General features: G+C 39.7%; 1 protein-coding gene and 1 long non-coding RNA gene across 2 annotated transcripts in view; one reads left to right on the top strand and one right to left on the bottom strand.

Moving 5' to 3' along the window:
* Window positions 1-16496, bottom strand: part of dhx35 (DEAH-box helicase 35) — a 386570-nt gene that overhangs the window by 26025 nt on the left and 344049 nt on the right. The window lies entirely within an intron of this gene.
* Window positions 1934-10287, top strand: LOC141380617 (uncharacterized). The gene is made up of 5 exons (XR_012398939.1): window positions 1934-2030; window positions 7444-7577; window positions 8193-8332; window positions 8414-9028; window positions 9587-10287. It is a non-coding gene; the product is annotated as an uncharacterized lncRNA (long non-coding RNA).

The following is a 16496-nucleotide window of genomic DNA, read 5'->3' as shown; positions in this document are numbered from 1 at the left end:
GGCGAAAAATACATCCCTGTCAGATTATGCCTCAACCAGAATAAGGATTATTAGGTGGATTATTGTATTTGGAAGAAAATTGGTTTAAATTAGACAACAAGGTAGCTATTTCAAGCACAGGAAGATTAATGTGGTTGGAGTGTGCTTTTTGGCAATAATAAACACAATACTTGCTACAACTCCAGGTTACCGCTATTCATTTCTATTGCTGCATTCACACCAGATGCAGATGAAGTGTTAGAAGCGAGACAGAAGGTTGGTTAGATAAACAGGATCTAGATTATTTAAAGCTTTTTTAAGTAAAAAGCAATATTTTATTAATACATAACCGCTAGTGTAAGGAGGATAAAATTGGGGAGTTATGGTCATATTTTCTAGACCTGGTAGAACTCTGCAGCTGAATTTTGCACTAACTAAAGTTTAATAATAGAGGAAGCTGGGCAATCAGCGAACAGAGAAATACAGTAATCAACTCTAGAAGTCATAAAAGCATGAACTAACTTTTCTGCATGAGATAGACAGCATGCTTTGTAACTTTGACATATTTCTCAGATGAAAGATTGTCTGATGAATGATGCAATCAAAGCAGTATTCCTACACTCTCAAAATACTTCAATAATTAAATATAAAATATGCAGATGTATAAAGTACACTGTAAAAAACTTTTTGAACTTAATTTGACTTTTTTACTTGTCGTAAAAGAGATAAGTAGACTTTACTTAAACAGTAAATAAACCCATGGTAACTTTGAGTCAATTAAGTCAACTTAATTTTTCTAATTATGGACATATTTCCATAATAACTTCAGTTCAAAAGATTTACTCACTTTTTAAAGTCTAGACATTGTCGTTTATATTTTACTTGAATAATTTGAGTTGATTAGTTACTTAAGTGCTATGTTTGTTGGATTTGTACTTTAAAACACATAAAAAATTATTTTACTTTTGCTTAATTACATTTTAAACGTTAAAATGTTTTATTTTCGGTCAGAAAGAACTCATTTTGGAAATCACTTTGTATTACATATTCTAAATTAATATATTCCCCTTTCTAGTAACAAACCAATTGAATTGCACTGACAGCCAGTTTTATTTAAATTTGATTTATTTGTTAACCAAAAAAAAAAAAAAAAACACACATTCACATTTTATTAATCAGTCCATTTTTTCCCCTGCAAGCTCTGCTTTGACTACTCTCTATTTTTATTTGTGTGTGTGTGCATGGGAGGGGGTTTACAAGAGAGAGCTGGACATAGGAAGCACACAATATGGGCACTTCCTGTTTTCAGCAACAAAAAAGAAGAGCATAAGGGGTGTCCGAGAAAAAGAACAACATCATGCACTACATTTACACAGTACAAGTAGCCTTTGGGCCAACAGCCGTTTACCTATAGACACTGTCTCAGACAGATATTTGAATACACCTAGAAGGAGAAGTCTATTTGATTTCAGATAAGATTATCTGTACTATTAAAATGATAAACAGAATTGCTTATTATTTAAAAAAGCAGTCAGTATTCTGGGTGTGGAAATGTCCGCAATTACATGTTGAAAAGTTTTACCCATCACATTCCTGCTAAAGTGGCCTCAGACCTCATAAGCGCAGTTTTATAGTGGCACACACTCGAAAATTCCCCTAGTGATTGGAATCAGCAGGCAGAGCTTGGAGATTACAGTAACACACATACACACATACACAGAAAACTGTGAATAAAGTTTGTGTTTATGAGTAAAATTAAGAGTGTGCATGAAAAAAAACTCTCTCTTAATTGAACAAACTGATTATAGCAATAAATGAGACACATAAAAAGCTAAAGATAATAAAGTAGACAGTAAGATAAAATTGGCCTGCTATCTTTCCTGTGTCCCCTCATTCACAGTAAATTGGGTTATGACTCATTGCTTTTCCTTGTCTGTTCTTTTCTTCCCGCTAGAGCGTTGGGATCAGGGCACCGCAGTCTGGACGGGGGGATTTCCACTCAGACGAGAACATCAAAACACACATATGGTGAAGCACTACATGATAAAGAGGTGATGACTCCAGATTTGTCTGCGAGTGTGTGCATGTTTTAGCCAAAAACATCAGGCAGCTGATCTGTCGTGTCCCTGTTTTGTGGTGAAGTGTGGGATTTTTTTTTTTTCGTTCTGTTTACTAGCAGCATCAATATAATGATCGCTGCAAACTGGTTTGCTAAACAGTGCCCCCATCTACCATTTAGACAACAGATCGCTCAATAAGGAACTCGTGCCATCGGTGGTTGAGGCAGATGTTGATATTTTGGGCTTTGCAAGCAAACTAAAAATTCTATATCCAAATTACTAATGCAGCAATCTCTGGTTCCTCATTTGACCCTTAAAAGTGAAGTTGCAAAAATAAAAATGAATGTTTTGAACACTCCTCTCCTTTGTCATTGGTTGGGCAAACTAGTCAAGTCATCTTTATTTTTATAACACTTTATAAAGGCCAGAAGAGAGAAGTCATTATTCAGCTCAAATCAGTTTCATACTCTTCCCATGTCAGAGCTGTAAAAATGAATATTTTGCTGAATTAATATATTTACAAATCACAGTTTTCTTCATGGTATGGTATGTTTAGAGCAGGGGTGTCCAAACTCGGTCCTGGAGGGCCGGTGTCCTGGAGAGTTTAGCTCCAACCCTAATCAAACACACCTGAGCCAACTAATAAAGCTCCTACTAGATATCCTAGAACAGTGGTGGCCAACCCTGCTCCTGGAGAACTACCTTCCTACAGATTTCAGTTGCTACCCATATCAAACACACCTGAACCAATTAATTAGGACCTGAACACCATGTGATAATTACAAGCAGGTGTGTTTGATATGGCCACCCCTGTCCTAGAAACTTCCTGGCAGGTGTGTTGAAGCAAGTTAAAGCTAAAATCAGCAGGACACTGGCCCTCCAGCACCGAGTTTGGACACCACTGGTTTAGAGGCATGTAAATTTAAAGTGGAAGCCCCTAGAACAGGGGTGCTCAAACTCAGTCCTGGTAGGCCTGTGTCCTGCAGAGTTTAGCTCCAACTTGCTTCAACACACCTGCCCTGAGGTTTCAAGTATACCTAGGCTGCATTCCAGTGACCTTCACTTGCTGACTTCTCTCCATCATGTTGCCTCAGATGCACGTCATTGATTACATTACAAAAGTGTCTGCTACTAGCTGAATATCTGAATGGGTTTAAATGGGATGCCCTGATCCAGGGGTGTCCAAACTCGGTCCTGGAGGGCCGGTGTCCTGCATAGCTCCAACTTCCTTCAGCATACCTGCCTGGAAGATTGTAGTGAAGGTAAAGAGCTTGATTAGCTGGTTCGGGGTTGAAACTAAAATATGCAGAACACACTGGCCCTTCAGGACCATGTTTGGGCACCCCTGTACTAGAAACTTCCTGGCAGGTGTGGTGAAGCAAGTTGGAGCTAAACTCAGCAGGACACTGGCCCTCCAGGATCAAGTTTGGACACCCCTGCCCTAAACCCTTGAGCACTTGGGAACTACACTATTGTGATGTCATAATCACATTGCACTTGTTGAACGCACTTTAAAATGACACTGAGGATTCCCCGAGGGAACATGGGAAGGGAACTTTGCAAGGGTGTGTCTAAAAGTGGAATGGAACGCTGCCACAGTAGAAGCTTGATTAGCTGGTTTAGTTGTGTCAGTAGTTCAGTAGTTGGGGTTGGAACTCCTGGGCATCAACCCTCCAGGACCAAATTTGGGCATCCCTGCCCTAGAATTTCAGACAAACATGTCTCTCAAGAAGAACTCTTAAGGATCTTAATAAGTAATTTAACTGTGATGATTTAGATTAAATCTTTGGGATTTTAGCTCATCCTGAGTGTTATTGTTACAGTTGTAAACACACAATGGCTTTCTTCTTCCATGAGGGGGGGTTGATGTCATGAGATTATGTCCAGGCAAGACACACATCTCTTTGAAATCAGAATTCAAAACTCTTGAAGTACTTTCCATATTGTAAGCCTAGTGCTTCAGTAGTTTAGATGGGCGTTCTCCAACTAGTTCTTCACTTTCAAGTGAATTTAACATATGATTTACATTTTTCGTAGGCTATGTTACAAACCAAATTTCAAGAGTTTACACTTAGCTGATGATTGATAATAAAGCGTGTTTGGCAAGAGCTCAGAATATCCTCGAGCTCGGGGCTCCCACCCGTTTGAAGGTGAGAGGAGAGTTTGAGCTCAGGTAGGTCCAGAGAACTCCCCTGCTTGTGAACGTGCTGAGATGTATCTGGCTAAGAGTTGTCTTAAGATGCTATTTTGAAGTCAATTTACTTACGGTGCATGTCAAACGGTGGGAGGAAACCAGTAAACCTGGGGAAAACCCATGCAAACACTGGGAGAACATGCACAGAAACGCCAAGGAGAGGGGCAGAACCAGCGGCGTTCTTGCTGTGAGCCAACAGTGCCAACCACTGGGCCGCTGTGCCACCCTATAAGAGAAGGGGAGGAGTAGGGGTGGAAGGGGGGATTCTCAAGACGAAGATGACTAGAGTAGAAAGCTCTGGTTGTTTATAGTGTGTCAGTATTCATCTGCAATATACAGAGCTGATGCGGTACCAGCTGTGTTCAATCATAAGCGCGCAATCCTCTTGAAATTAGTTTATAAATAAACCGCACTTGTGGATTTATTAATTTTCCTTTATTCATCACAGTCCCTTTATTCATCAAGGGACGCCACAGCAAAATGAACCACCAACTTATCCAGCATAGGTTTTACACAGCGAATGCCCTTCCAGCTGCAACCCAGTACTGGGAAACATACACTATGGCCAATTTAGTGTGTTCAATTCAGCTATACGGCTTTACCCACATGTCCTTGGACTGTAGGGGAAAACAGAGCATCAACACACAACAACACAGGGAGAACATGCAAACTCCACACATGAAAGCTATCTGACCCAGCCGGGACTCAAACCAGTGACCTTCTTTCTGTGAGGTGACAGTGCTATCCTCTGAGCCACCGTGTCACCAAATTTGTGGATTAATATTATTATTCTTTGAATTGTTGATTGATTGTGCACATAATCCTGCACCAAGCAAGTCTATGCCACCGTTGTTGGTAAGGCTTCTCAAAGAAACATCAACATTTCTATAACGCCACAGTGTTTACACTTTTCAGGGAAGCTAGGATAGGATAACATTTTAACTTTGAAAGAAAAAACACCCTTCCCCTTTAACCTACTTGTGTTTATTTACTGTAAAACTGTGCGGTTAATACTTGCCAAATGTCTGCTTACACACTCAACTCCAGTTGCCCGGTTAGTTTCCATACCTTTGAAATCACACCCAAGTGTATGTATGTATATGCAAGCATTCCTTCAGGCAGCCCCTCTACAGATGTAGTATTACGGGAAAGCCTGCCGTGCTAAATGGAAAGGAAAGGAGGATGGGAGAGGAAGACTGCTCTCCGATTGATCGGCCGCTCTTCTGTTGGGGGAGGGAATCGCTCCGCTCTAAACTGAGCCGGGGAATGTGAACAGCAATATTACTCATTACACATGATATCCTAAAATGGCTAATTATTGTGACCAATTACCAGGCTAATTTACCAATTATCCATGTGAGCAATCTATTGGCTGAGAAAATCAATAGCCGCTCTCAACTGCAAAAGATAGATGGCTCATGCAGCCTTTCTCTTTCTTCCGTCTCTCTTGCCTGTTCTCTCCGGGCCATGAACCAATCAGTGAGCTAAGTGCAACTATGGCAAATAACACTTGGTGCTGTCTAATGGATCTAGAGCCAATTAAAAGGCTTGGGGAATTTAATGCGTAGTTTGCTGTCTGGAGAGAAGAGTCTGGATTTAAAGAAACAGGTCACTCAAAACAGAAAATTCCACCATTATTTACTAACCCGCATGTCATTTTGAACCCATATTGTGCTGTTTTTCAAAGGCAACACAAAAACATTTTAACAGGTCTGTTCATATGACCGTTCAAAGTAACCCTATCTGTGAAGCCGGTGCTTTGCTTTCAGTAATGCCAATGCAATCTCACGGCTATTCATAACATTTTAATGTAATAACTATCAAAAATGATTCATTTGAGAGTTCATTTGTATATTTTAGGGTGCTTTCACACTAGCACTTTTGGTCCGCACCTGGGTTCATTTGAAATCAGAGTACGACACCTGTACCCAAGTCTGCCTGAAAGAGGTGGTCTGGGGTAGGGTTCACACAAACTCTGGTCTGGTTCACTACTAGTATAAATGCAATCCTACCAAATAACGAAAGTGAACCACCAACAGTACAACAAACTTTCATTTTCATAATGTTCATTCGTGTGTCTGTGTATCACGTACTGCACCTTGCTGACAAGCTGGACTGAGCAAACACAGTGATAATGTCTGCTTGTAGACATCGCGTTATGTTCTGAACGTTTATAATATTTTTTCAGTGGCGCAGTAGGTAGTGCTGATGCTTCACAGCAAGAAGGTCGCTGGGTCACTGGTTCGACCCTCGACTCAGTTGGCGTTTCTGTGTGGAGTTTGCATGTTCTCCCCCTGCGTTCACGTGGGTTTCTTCGGGTGCTCCGGTTTCCCCCACAGTCCAAAGCCATGCAGCACAGGTAAATTGGGTAGGCTAAATTGTCCGTAGTGTATGAGTGAGTGTGTGATGTTTGCCAGAGATGGGTTGCAGCTGGAAGGGCATGCGCTGCGTAAAAAGTTGCTGGATAAGTTGGCGGTTCATTCCGCTGTGGCGACCCCGGATTAATAAAGAGACTAAGCCGACAAGAAAATGAATGAATGAATGAATTCCATGTTTTTTTTTGTCTGAAACGCAGGTCTGAAATTTCCATGTATCTATTTTTCAAATTGCTTGACTAATGCTGGGTCACAAGGATGCTGTATCTTTTTCCCAAGTAAGGCTACCCAGACTGATTTCCAGTCCATCACAAGTCAGTCGATGTGTTTATCTTCAACTATTTAAGAATATTAGAGTGAGGAGTCAGTCAGTGCTGGTAAGATGGTGTTCAACACAGGCTCATTCTGAAAATGTACCGCTATATACATTTCTGGAGAGCGCTAAATAAGTCCCAGGAGGTACGTTTCTTTGCAGTTTTTGTTTTCCTGAATCCTCCAGAGGTCGCTGTGTATGCTTTTTAAGATCTCAAATTTCTCTTACCAGTGCTATTCGTGCCTGTTGCTCTCGCATAATTCCACCAGATAATTCACCTTCGACTGACTGACCGATCGACTGACACACCCTCCTTTTTTCCTTAACCCAACCAATAGTGTTTTCAAAAACACAGATTGACCCGCCCACCCACTTCCCTAAGTCCAACCGACAGTTTTAAAAAGCAATCCAGAACAAGAAAAGCCCTCGCCTGATTTTGAACATTTTTTCATATTTTCCACATTCTCACTCTGTTATTTACTTGTTTGTTTTATTTTTTGGCTTCTGTTTTTGTCTTTCCAGCTTTCTGGAACCATTTTTCACCAGACTCAAACCCCGTTGTCTCGGTCAATTCCTCTCTGCATCTCAAGTCCGTCAACATACATGGCGAGCTAACTGGACAAACTGTTAACAGCGGAAAAGCCTTCCATACAGAGGTAAGCAGTCAGCTGGTAAGCGTGAAAAGAAATGGCGTCATACCACCCCGTATTGTTCGTTTAAAAGAGAAAATGCAGCCATACGTTCCTCTGGCTACATAATTAGCGATCTCCAGAAATGTATAAAGGGCTACGTTTTCAAAATTAGCCTTTGTTGGTGATGTTATTTTTCTAGTGTTATTAACTATCAACTCCTACAACTATCAAGGTCCATCCGGGCAAAGGTGATGGGTCAAAGTGCACAAAAAGTTATTGCACCTTATCTAACAACAGAGATTTGAGCAAAGCAATAGTACACTGCAGCCCTTTTAGTGTCACCATCAAGGTGACACTAAACCATGAGTACCATGATCCTGGTGTTCAGTTCGCTATCATGCAAAAATTACAATTCAATCAAGCTGCTTCATTTTAGAGGTTTAAAGGCGGGTCATTTTTGACCTGAAGGGCACCAAAGACATATACAGAATTCCAAGACAACAGGAGGCTTAGATATTTGATAGAGCTGAGAGTGTTTCACTTTTATGTGCTGGCTAAAAGGCGAATCTAATCAACTAAAATACTCTAAAAGAAACGTGTGGCGTGATGTGGTGAATGATGGGCGTTCCCGTTCTGCAGCATTGTGCGGAGCTCTGCGTGTACAGATTCTGTGTGGGCCTGCTTATTGGTGGCCAGCCAACAGAAGGTGGAACAGCTGTATCACACCACCTGATCCAAAAGTGGGTCAAGCCTGCTCTGCAGCAGAGACCCCTGCAAAGGTAAACCTTGGGGAGCAGCTCTCCATGATCCAAAGCGGCAACTAGAACAACTAATGAACCACTTATCTGATGTCTTTTCAGATGTCTGTTCGCCTTGTGGACCAATATAGTCCAGAAATAGTCAGAAAAGCAGCACTGTTACATCACAGCCAGTTACAGTGAACGCTTAGCGTCTGACTCTGGAGGAGAAGGTGCTAAAGGAAAGCAGCTAAATGTGACTGTGGGGAATCCCAGAGCCTGGTAATCATTGCTCCAAGTTCAGACAGACTTCAGGTTGGAATTCACATATCTCAAGTGGATGAGCTAAATTGTTGTTCATCACAATCCCTATGCCAATAGAACTAACCAGGGTTTGAGGTCTTGAGTGTTTTGGGGTTCTGAAAATGCAAGTTTTTTAGTAAAAGTTCTCGAATTTGAAAGTGATTATGCCTTTAACAGGCATCAGCTTAAATTCTTTAAAGTTTTTGAATATTTACATAACAAAAAACATATGCGCATGAATAAAACTAGACTTATTTCAAGAGTTCACACTTGATTATAAAGCTTGTTTGGCATGCTGTCCCAGGAGAGAGCCCTACGCTTATAAGATCCTCAAGCTTGGGGCTCCCTCCACTTTTGCGAACTATTTTCAATGAAAAGGCACTAAGCTCTGCCTGAAAAGTCACTTAGGCCCTGTTTACACTGTCAGGTATTGATGCCTAAAGCCTGATTTATACTTCTGCGTCAGGTGACCGACGTAACCCACGGCGCAGGCAACGCGCGTGGCTGTGCATTTATACTTCTGCGCGCTGTCTCTGCCGGTCTGCATTAACACTTCCGAAACGCTAGTTGGCAGTGAGGTGTAAATGTTCCTCTGTGTCAATTTTCTTCGCTACTTTTTTGCATTTCCTGAACACTTCCGGGATGTACAAGTGGCTCAAACTCGCTCATTTTGAGGCAGGAACCGGCGGACGTGCAACAACTTTAACTATGAGGTAAACACAAAACAAAACTTTCCATCCGGAGCTCCTTCACGGGACTCCACACTTGTAAACAATCGCTCACGCGGCGTCGCGCCATTCGCGCGCCTCTCGGTCCCGCCCAGACTCGTCAGCGCTACCAAGCCGACCAATCACAGAGCTTACGCTACGCGTCGTTGCGACGTGTAGTTACATTTTTTGAGAGGTGCACGTCAGTGACGGCGATGGCCACGGCGAAGGGCTATGCGTCAGCGCCGTAGCATACGCCGGTGTTTGACGCAGAAGTATAAATCAGGCTTAATTCCGATTTGTTGCCTATATCCGATTTGTTTGCCTGTCTGTTTACACGTTGTTTTAATTGTGACCCATATCTAATTCATGCGTTTACACTTGCCATACAATTTACGATGTCGCGCATGCATAAAGGCGGGTTCTAGCATCTGCTCCACACTAGCCACGGTGGAAGAAATAGTCTTGTTTTTAGCTCTGCGAAATATGTGAAGTGTAGTAAAAGCAGTGAATGGTTCAGTCCAGATTTACCCCCATGCGGTTTATGTAATGGTATGCCCCTCATGTGTGTGTGTAGTTGAAGATGTAGCCTTTGGTTGTGTGCGCACTGCTGTTGGAGAGAATAAATTATTATTCTATGTGTAGCCCGCAGTGTGTTTATTAATAGCGACAAAAAGCAAAAGTTACAACACAAAGTTCGTCTAACTTTAAAATGATTTTGAGGTGGAGGTGGGAAAAGGCCGTCATCGCAGCTTTGCGAATTCTCAGAGGAATTTATAGGTACAAGCGAGATCTCAGGTGTGGTGGGAGCAAATTGTGGCGACTGACCACTTTCCTTCTCTGTGTTTCTTCTGATGTTGTTTACCGCGTCGGCATCTCCACACACGCTGTTCCTTCTAGGTCATTACACCGCGGAGAAGCAGCACATTGTCGCAAGTTTAATGATGTACAAAACGGAACGCCTCAATAAATCCGATCTGCCTGTTTACATGACAGTCGCATTGTCACATATCCAAGCTATATCAGATTTATTTCCACATATGAAGGCCTGAAACCGACCTCTGAATGTCCGAATGCAAATTAAATTGTTAAAAAATTGTTTAACAATTTATATATATATATATATATATATATATATATATATATATATATATATATATATATATATTTATATTTATATTTATATATATTTATATATATATATATATTTATATTTATATATATATATATATATATATATATATATATATATATATATATTTATATATATATATATATATATATATATATATATATATATATATATATATATATATATATTATTTTTTTTTTTTTTTATAAAAAAAATTGTTAAATATATCAGCTTAAATGATTGTTAACTGTTCTCTGTTATCTTAAGGCCATCAGGCGGCAGTGAGTCCCTTTCATTTACAAAACTTGGGGCTACAAGGTGGCGCAGTGGGTAGCACGTTCGCCTCAGGGCAAGAAGGTCACTGGTTCAAGCCTCGGCTGGGTCAGTTGGCGTTTCTGTGTGGAGTTTGCATGTTCTTGTGGGTTTCCTCTGGGTGCTCTGGTTTCTCTCACAAGGTACAGGTGAATTGGGTAGACTAAATTGTCCGTAGTGTATGAGTGTTAATGAGTGTGTATGGATGTATCCCAGTGATGGGTTGCAGCTGGAAGGGTGTTTCCTTCGAAAAACATATTCTGGATAAGTCGGCGGTTCATTAAAGAGACTAAGCCGAAAAGAAAATAAATTAATAAATGAATTATGTAACTTGTGTAACCCCCAACATTGATCATGCACATATGTATGCCCATGATAAATGCAGTATTTCTTTACAAAGTCGCGTTTCCAACTACAGGCCTGGCGGTAATATGCACTATTTTTAGTCATTTTTATTTTTTAATAATCCCCCATGCACCAGTCCAGTTTTTAGTACACTGTTGTCATGCAATCGTCAGAGTTTTCATGAATCAGCCCAGGCTGTTTGCACTTTAAGTGGCCCTGTTCAGTAACCTGCCCCCAGAGACGCCACCACATTCCACACCACATTAAAATTTCAGCTCCAATCACATGTCAAGTCTCTAACACTAACCTCAGTCAATGGAAACACATTTAACCAAGCCTGACACGTCTTCTGAGCTACGGCAAGACAATTGTACGCCTGGTTTTACATACATCCTTCAAAGGAACATAATCCTCTTTATGAAATATCATCTCCCACATACAATATCTCTCCACGGTGGAGTATTAACAGCACATTGAGCACATTATGCAGTTATGGTGACTATATCAGCTCTCCTGTGAGCTCAATAGCAGTGGTTCTCAAAGTGGGGGTGACAATGACCGGGGGGGGATTGCTTGGGGATTTCCAAAAATCCAAATCATTTTATTAAACTACTAGAATTAGCATATTTAATCCACAACCTACAGAATAAAAAAAAAATAGTAGCTACTAGTTACATTAAAAAAACAACAGGCATATAAAAAGCCATCAGCCTTTCAATTGTTTGTGACCCCTGGGGTGATTATGTAATAATAAAGACACAGCACATTGATTTTAAGGCACCAGGTTTAATTTTCTGACATCTTTACGGCACTCATGTACATTAAACATAAATACAGGCCACAACTAAACAGCAAAATAAAAACTAGACAACAAAAATTGAGAAAAAAGGGAAATGTATTGCAGGCACGTGCACACATAGGGCTCAACCTGTGCAGTGCACATGCCCTTTTTAGTCTTGGATAGAAAGTGGCCTCAAAAGTGCCCCCGCGACGCAACACACCCTCGGTCCCGCCCTTCAGTAGGCGCGCGACAACACTGCTCTTGAGTATGCGCGCCACAACACAACTGATCAGAACGCGCGCGACAACACAGCTGATCAGAACGCGCGCGACAACACAGCTGATCAGAACGCGCGCGACAACAACTTTGGACGGTCTCTGCACGGGCCTCCCTGCTGAAAAAAACAGCTTAAACCAGCCTAGGCTGGTTGGCTGGTTTTAGCTGGTCGACCAGGCTGGTTTTAGAGGGGTTTTGGCCATTTCCAGGTTGGTTTCCAGCCTGGTCTTAGCTGGTCAGGCTGACCAGCTAAAACCAGCTTGACCAGCTTAGCCAGGCTGGGAGTCCAGCCAAAACCAGCTATGTCCAGCTTAAACCAGGCTGGTCAAGTTGATTTTAGCTGGATTTAGCTGGTCATTTTCCAGCCTGACCAGCTAAGACCAGGCTGGAAATGGCTGGAAACCAGCCTGGAAGTGGCCAAAACCCCTCTAAAACCAGCCTGGTCAACCAGCTAAAACAGCCAACCAGCCTAGGCTGGTTTAAGCTGGATTTTTCAGCAGGGCTGTGTATGAGTATATCTGTGTGCTTGTGTTATAATCACAGGCACGTGTGGACAGTCCTGGAGTGAAACTATGTGTATTGCTTTGACAAATTGCAAATCACTAGAGTGAAATTAGAACCTTGAGAAAGTCTGTTGTGAACATGAAGATGTAGGATTCCCCTTCCTCTTTCGGTATGTTTGTGAGTGTGTGAGGGCAGTAATTCCCACAAGAAAAGTGGGGTGTGTCTTAGTCATATCAACCCATCAGATCTGCTGTGAAGTATCAACACACAACATCTCTTTATTTCTCCATGATCATTATTCTAACATACACCAAACAAAACACTGTACTGGACATTTGAGTTGATGTAAAGTATATGCCAGTGTGTGGGATTCTAGAATTGCAGGTACATTCTGTGTCTCATAGATACACCTTCAATTATTTATCAAAAACATCAACTTTAATGGAAGTGTTTTGAATAATAACACAAATTATCAACGTGTGTTATCTGTAAAAATAGCGAGTGTCTGTGTATTTAGGGACATTTTGTATTAATCCCACTCTCTATTATTGCTTGTCTCTGTGTCCTGAATCTTACAATCAGCTTCAAAAATCATTCAATAATTGAATGTAAATTTTTTTTTTTTTTTTTAGTGGGGATGATGAGTCAGAATTATTCGCCCCCCTGTTTATTTTCCCCCAATTTCTGTTCAACGGAGAGAAGATTTTTTTCAACACATTTCTGAACATAATAGTTTTAATTACTAATAACTGATTTCTTTTATTTTTGCCATGATGGCAGTAAATATTATTTGACTAGATTTTTTCAAGACTCTTCTATACAGCTTAAAGGGACATTTAAAGGCTTAACTAGGTTAATTAGGTTAACTAAGCAGGTTAGAGTAATTAGGCAAGTTTTTGTATAATGATGGTTTGTTCTCTAGACTATCGGACAACACATAGCTTAACCAGTTAAACTCGCTGTTATTTTGGGATTTCCACCTGGATTTTGTCTACCTACATTTAAAAGGTTCCCAAATCCATATTCAGAGCTGTAAATGCAAAAATTTGGTATCATTTTAAAGAAAACCCTTTGAATTTTCATAAAACACTATTGAAAGTGTTTAAAATATCTCTATATGTTGTCTGTGTTATAATAAACACCTAAATAAAGAGGCGCTTTTTGTATTTTATTTTTATAAACTCAAATTTTAAAGTGTACCTTTTAGGTTCTGTCTAGGTTGCTGTAATTAATGTGGTTCCTGCACATGTCTGTAATCATAGGAAAAAAGAAAATCTCTCCACCATAATCTATGCAAAAGTTATTGTATTCCAACTGATGAGAGGTGCTGTACAAGCCACAGGGAGCGATCATTGTTTTCATATTTCACTATTCTTCTGTTTGATCAAACATAATTCACTGTGTTTGGACCACATCAGACATATAAAAGGATTACTTATGCACATCAGCTCAAAAACAGAGCGCACAACATAAGGTAAGAGATGACAGCTGTCTGTGCTATCTGGGGCTGCTTATTGATCATAAATGTATTGTTTTCATTTCTGCACCATGGAAACACCGCAATTCATTCGGCAACTGTTTGATATGTGAATATAATTCAGTAAAAATAATGCTAGAACCGTATGAGCACCGGCAAGAGCTTTCATTTGAGCTATAACTTGTACATGTTTCATATGAAGAAAAATGAAAATGAACCAATGTAAAATACCCAGCTCGGGTATCCAAAATACTGTGTATTTAAGTCTAAATAAAGTACTGTGTATTTTAAAGTGATGCATATGTGTATAAAATATAGATTCTACACTTCCAAATGAAACCACTTAAGGGGCTAAAAATTTGCACCTTAAAGGTGTTTTTAAAAAAAAAAAATTAAAAACTGCTTTTATTCTAGCTGAAATAAAACAAATAGGACTTTCTCCAGAAGATCAAATATTATCAGATATACTGTGAGAATTTCCTTGCTCTGTTAAACATCATTTGGGAAATATTTAAAAAGAAATAAAAATTCAAAGGGGGCTAATAATTCTGACTTGAACTGTAAAACTATTAAGTATGCAAAGTTGGTTCATTTCCGTTTGTATGGTTGCAATTTCTGGAACACAGCTATGTACTGGTCAGTTTTCAGTAAATATTCTACAGGCAAACTCTTTCCAAAATGCACAGAAATCACAGGTTGTGCTGCTTTTTGAGGGCTGCATGCCAAGAATGAATCCTTGAATTGTCCTGGAGGCTGTGATTGTGCTTCAGGATCTGGAGAATGTTGCTTTAGCAACTGCAGTCCTGCAGTCTTGAAGTGAAGTTGTGCTACACTTCTGAGGTTTGGAAAAAACCATTACAGAGTTGGATTGAAGAGAGTTTTCTAACAAGGCCCGAAACTTGGCCTAAATTTTGTTCTGTTGGGGAACTGATCTGTAATTCCATGTCTCCTTATTTTACTTATTATATTGTGAAATGCAGTTTTATTAATAAGTAGAAACAGACATTTTTAATGTAGACTATTTATGCAGAAATCCATGACTTTTCTATAGTCAAAGAAGACTAATGTGACTGTAAAGAAATGTACATTAAATGTGCAAAATTGATGTTTAACAGAACAAGAAATCTTTCACAGTATTTTCTATAATATTTTTTCTCCTGGAGAAATCATGTTTCTCAGAAAACATATTTCTAAAGGTGCCGATGACTTGAAATTTTCCCCGGATGTTGGTAACAACCAAATAAATCCATATATGCAAAGAAAACAAATCTAACTAGTTTACAAATTAAGTTATGCTTAATAAAATGAAATGACACAGAGAAAAGTATTGAACACATGAAGAAAGGGAGGTGTAGAAAGGCAGGGAAGGCCCAGACAGCAGCTGAAATCTCTCAGTAGTTCATCAGTCCTTCGTCAGTGTAAATGAATATCAGCTACTTCAGTCCAACATCTACATTAGCAGGAGGATGAAGATGAAACAGGAGTGGACATTTCAGCAAGACAATGATCCAAATCAAACCAAAGAGACTCTTAAATGCTTTCAGAGAAAGAGAATCAAGCTGTAGAATGGCCCAGACAATCACCTGGACCGACTCCAATAAAGAATACGAAATAAAGTTCTGATTTGATAGACAAGACCCACAGAACCATCGAGATTTTTACTCTCACACCAGAATAATGCATGTGACCCCATTTTCCATATGAGAGGAGTCCACCAAAAACACTTTTATATACAGTATTAAATTATAATTGTTGGTTTTTGTATTTTTACCTAAATGTAGTTCAATTCTATGTCAAAAGCTCCTTTAGATATATTATTCCCAGGAAAAAACATGACGTGTTCAATACTTATTTTCCCTGCTGTATATATATTTAATTTGTATTAATAATGTTACAAACCTCTTAAGTTATTGAGTTTATTCTTTGCTAGAAACAAATATTCCCTCCTGAACACTGTCTGTGTATAATACAGTGAATTACATTAAAACAACATCTCATTCTCAAGAGAGAGAGGGAAAATAGATGTAATTACCCGAGACTAATGCGGCTAATGAAATAAACTTCTGAAATGAAATGACTCGTCTTTCCCTCAGCAGTCATGCACTGTGTGCTTTGGCAAACTAAAGGCTTTTTACACTTTTGTTTTCTCTCTCTCTATTCAGAGATACTGAGGGAGTATGGAAATATTGTTTTTAAATGGTAATTTGTTTTCAGTTTATCTCTTTTTATTTGTTTCTGTGAAATTTTTTTCTTGTAAAATTGTTTTGAGAAATGCTGCGTCTTTGTCTTAATCATTCTGTCTCTCGCTCTCTCTTTTCACACACACATACAGTTCTCAGACACACTCATAGGAGATTTGCATGGCAAAT

The sequence above is a fragment of the Danio rerio genome, chromosome 23 (genome assembly GCF_049306965.1).
Source record: "Danio rerio strain Tuebingen ecotype United States chromosome 23, GRCz12tu, whole genome shotgun sequence".
Taxonomy (NCBI): Eukaryota; Metazoa; Chordata; class Actinopteri; order Cypriniformes; family Danionidae; genus Danio; species Danio rerio.
Note: the sequence above shows the minus strand (reverse complement) of the source record. Positions and strands in the feature narration are given on the sequence as shown.